The sequence below is a fragment of the Vidua macroura genome, chromosome 8 (genome assembly GCF_024509145.1).
Source record: "Vidua macroura isolate BioBank_ID:100142 chromosome 8, ASM2450914v1, whole genome shotgun sequence".
NCBI lineage: Eukaryota > Metazoa > Chordata > Aves > Passeriformes > Viduidae > Vidua > Vidua macroura.
The window spans coordinates 1098467-1103131 of NC_071578.1; the positions used below are offsets into that span (position 1 = coordinate 1098467).

The following is a 4665-nucleotide window of genomic DNA, read 5'->3' on the forward strand; positions in this document are numbered from 1 at the left end:
TAGTGCGACACTCGGGGATGGATGATTCTGTTATAAATGAATGCTCCGATTTAATAATCAAAGAAATTTATTCAATTATCAAAGTATAAATTTAAAAAAAAAAAAAAAAAAGGGAAATCCACAAGCGATTCGACTCTGAGCCAGGCCATCAGTGTCGGGGAGATTTAGGACTTGGCCTCTGTGGCACCAAAGTCCCCGTGGGTCTCCGAGGCTCAGTTCTAAGGGGTCCATTTTTATTCAGTCTCTCAGGCTTTGGAATATCCTTTAGCATATTATTGGGTTTTCCCGGAATGGGTGGAAAATTGCTGGAACCCTGTCAGGTGAAAATCTCCGGGATAAGCTTCTGATGATGCTATCAGAATGCCTCCTGCTGGGGTCTTGTCAGACGAGAGAAATCCCTTGGATTTCTGGAGACAGTGTCTTCTTGGATTTCTACCACTCAGCTTGTTGCCCGACACTGGTTTCAGTACACAAGAAGCTGTGGTTTTTAATTTCATTTAGCACAGATTATTTTATAACGTATATTACACATCACAACTCCCCACACCCAGCACGGGGACCCTCTCGGAGCATCCCCTTCAAACCCAGCCTGTTTCAGCCACCCCTCCCTGCAGGGCACTGAACGGGCACGGTGTGCACCCCGCAGAGCACAGCTGGCAGGGAACCCGCAGTTAATTAATCCCTCCTCATTAAGCAGAGCCCCCAGCAGGGCGGGGCTGCGTCCAGAGAAAGAGAGCCAGGCCTGAGAACGGCCAGGCAAAGGATCCCCAGCAATTAGCTCATTAATTAGCAGCTGAAGGGGGGAGCCTGGGAGGGCAGGGGCTGCTCCACCCCTGTGTGGCACCAGTGACCCCAGGGAGAGGCTGGAGTTGGGCCAGGGGGGTTGGGGTGGATTTTGGGACAGGTTCATCCCCAGAGGGTGCTGGGCACTGCCAGGGAATGGGCACGGCCCCGAGGCTGCCACAGCTCCAGGAGCCTTTGGACACTGCTCCAGGGATGCCCAGGTGGGATTTTGGGCTGTCTGTGCAGGGACAGCAGCTGCACTGGGTGATCCCTGTGGGTCCCTCCCAGCCCAGGATATTCTGGGATTCTAAAATCCCCTTTCCCGTGCCCCCATCCAGCCCCAGCCCCTCATGGTCACTCTGGGGACCGTTCTGGGGCTCTTCAGTGCCTGCACCCTTTGACTGCTCACAGGGAAACGCCAGAATTTCCCTAATTCCCAATTCCCAAAGTGTCTCCAGCAGCACGGCAGTGACCAAAACAAAGGGCAAAGGCTGTTGGTGAGGATTTCTCTCCATTTTCTTGGTGCAGCTCCAAATACTAAAACCCAAGAGCAGCTGGTGGTGTCCCCTCCCCTACCCTGAGGGATTTACAGGGAAAAAGATTTCCAAGATCATCAATCCAGCCTCTGACTGAGCACCACTGTCCACCACTATTCACTGCAGAGCTCCCCAAAACTCCTGGTTTTAACCCTTCCCATCATGGAGACTCCACACAAACCCTCGTGAGGAACATCCCCACACACCGAGAAGCCCCTGGAGTCTGGACAGGTTTTGGGATGGGGTTTCCAGCCTGTGCAAACCCCCACAGCTCCCCTGAAATCTGTCTGTGCCTCCAGGGAACAAGGAGCCAGCCCAGGAGCAGGGCCCTGGAATGTTGCTGCTCTGCTTCACGGTGCAAGTGCCAAAAGACAGAAGAAAACATGTTTGCTGCATGAGAAATGTGTTCCTAGCTCGGGAGAGGGAAAAAAAAAAAAAACCCAAATCTTCATTTTCTTTAAAGAATAGCTGGAAAATTGGATATTTCTGAAAAACAAACCCTGTGAATATCAAGCAGCCGAGTCCCTGAGGAGCAGCAGCTTCCCAAGGAAGGCTCTGAGGATCCTTCCAAGCACACAGCATGAATAATTCCTGAAATCATCATCAGGGGAAGCAGATCAGGGCTTCACAACCTCCAGCGAGGGAAGAACTGCAGGCAGACAAACCTGAGCCATTCCAAGGCGTTGGGTGACACAGAGGTGGAGTCCCCAGCCCTGGAGGGCTTTAAAAGCTGCGTGCCTGTGGCACCTGGGGACATGGTGGCCCTGGCAGTGCTGGGAGTGGCTGGACTCGATGTTCCCAGAGGGGTTTTCCAAAGAAAATGATTCTGTGACCCCTCTGTCCACCATCCCCTGGGGACACGGGTGGTGACAGGCCCTGGCAGCAGGTCCCTGGCACCCACCCCTGTCACTGCCCAGCCCAGCCTGGGATTTTGGGGTGTCCATGGTCACTCAAACCCTGCCCAATCCATGGCTCTGAGCACGCCTCACCAAGGGATTTTGGGGTGTCCATGGTCACTCAAACGCTGCCCAATCCATGGCTCTGAGCACGCCTCACCAAAGGATTTTGGGGTGTTCATGGTCACTCAAACCCTGCTCAACCCACGGCCCTGAGCACGCCTCACCAAGGGATTCTGGGGTGTTCATAAACTCTGCTCAATCCATGGCTCTGAGCACGCCTCACCAAGGGATTTTGGGGTGCTCATGGTCACTCAAACGCTGCCCAATCCATGGCTCTGAGCACACCTCACCAAGGGATTTTGGGGTGTTCATGGTCACTCAAACCCTGCTCAACCCACAGCCCTGAGCACGCCTCACCAAGGGATTCTGGGGTGTTCATAAACCCTCCTCAACCTACAGCCCTGAGCATGCCTCACCAAGGGATTTTGGGGTGTTCATAAACTCTGCTCAATCCATGGCTCTGAGCATGCCTCACGAAGGGATTTTGGGGTGTTCATGGTCACTCAAACCCTGCCCAATCCATGGCTCTGAGCACACCTGACCAAGGGATTTTGGGGTGTTCATAAACCCTGCTCAGTCCTTGGCCCTGAACATGCCTCACCAAAGGATTTTGGGGTGTTCATAAACTCTGCTGAATCCATGGCTCTGAGCACGCCTCACCAAGGGATTTTGGGGTGTTCATAAACTCTGCTCAGTCCTTGGCCCTGAGCACGCCTCACCAAAGGATTTTGGGGTGTTCATGGTCACTCAAACGCTGCCCAATCCTTGGCTCTGAGGCATCATTGAACACTCCAGACAATCTTTGTCACCCTGGGAAGGGACCAGAGGCAGGATTGCTCCACACAAGGCCAGCAGAGCGAGGGACACGAGGAGCAGGGGCTGAGAAGGCTCCAATCCCCTGCCCAAGAATCACGAGAAATCACTTTCAGATCAAAGGTACACGGGGGCTTCTAAATATTTACGTGAGGCCTGCAAAAAATCCATGGAAGGGCGGAAATAAAATATATTTTAGAAGAGTTAAAAAGTGACTTTTTAACTTTTTGTTAAGGTGGGAGTGGGCTTTGTGGGAGTGGAGGTTTTGGGGTGCTGGAGGCAGCTGTGCAGATCTGGCACTGAAGGGATGCTGCAGAGGGGCAGAGGTCTGGGTTAAGGAGCTGTGGTGAGACTTTCTCTTCCCCTGTCCCTCCTCCGTCCCTCTCAGCAGCTCCTCACAGCCACAAAGCTGCTCCAGCAGCACAAAAACATCGCCTGAGCCAGGTCAGGTCCCTGCAGGGGATTATTTACCTGATGAAAGGCTGAATCTGGAGGGTTTCAATCTCCTGGTGCTGCTCTGGGGGCTCCTCCTTTGCCACTGCAAACCTATGGAGAGAGAAACCAGAGAAAAAAATTGTAACCAAAAGAACCCAATCCAACCCAAACTGGAACCAAACCAAACAGAAAAAACCCACCCAAAACCAAAACCAAACAAACAAACAAAAAACCCCCCAAACCCCCAAAAAACTCAAAAAAAAAAAAAAAAAAACCACAAAAAAACACCAAAAAAACCACCAAACCCCCAAACAATTGAAGAAAACCAAACACAAAAACCCAAATGAACAAAAAAACCCAAACAAACACACAAAACCCCAACCCAAACCAAAAAAACAAACTCCAAAACTCCCCAAAAAACTCTAAACCCAAAACACAACCCAGACCACATAAAAGTCCCCAAATTCTCAGTATTTGGAGTTTCTAAAGCCCCAGCGCTCACCTGTGCCAAGGTTTCCATTGATTTCATTTCCAAGAGGCTCCTGAAGCTGCTCCAGGACAGGAGCCTGTGCCAGGCAGGACGGGAACCACAGCCCAGGGCTGATGGCAGAGGAGAGCCCCTGCTTCTGTCCCAGGGGATGAGGAAACTCAGCTGCTCCTCCTGTGAAGGAATGAGGAGTCCAAAGAGAGTTCAATACCCACTGTGACCCCTCCCCTTATTCCCTGTCAACCTTTTATGGTTCCAGGGGGTCTTTATGGCATCACTCAGCATTCCTTCCTCTCTGAAAGCAGGGTCAGCAGATTTAGCAGCCTGTGAAATCATTGTAGCCCATTGTCTTGCATGGAAACAGCCCTGAATGTGATTTATCAGAGAATTCCAGATTGGTCTGCATGGGAAGGGACCCCAAATCCCACCCAGTGCCACCCTGCCATGGCAGGGACACCTCCCACTGTCCCAGGTGCTCCAGCCCCAGTGTCCAGCCTGGCCTTGGGCACTGCCAGGGATCCAGGGGCAGCCACAGCTGCTCTGGGCACCCTGTGCCAGGGCTGCCCACCCTGCCAGGGAAGGATTTCTCCCAAATATCCCATCCAACCCTTCCTGCACACTTTCCTCAGCCCACCCAGAGCGACCCAGTGAT

At 52.3% G+C, this 4665-nt stretch overlaps 1 long non-coding RNA gene across 1 annotated transcript; it reads right to left on the minus strand.

Annotated features, from left to right (window-relative positions):
* Nucleotides 1-3262: 3262 nt before the first annotated feature.
* LOC128811043 (uncharacterized) lies at nucleotides 3263-4196 on the minus strand. Its single transcript, XR_008438213.1, has 3 exons — nucleotides 4029-4196; nucleotides 3563-3637; nucleotides 3263-3401 (listed from the first exon to the last, which is right to left on the minus strand). It is a non-coding gene; the product is annotated as an uncharacterized LOC128811043 (long non-coding RNA).
* Nucleotides 4197-4665: the final 469 nt, after the last annotated feature.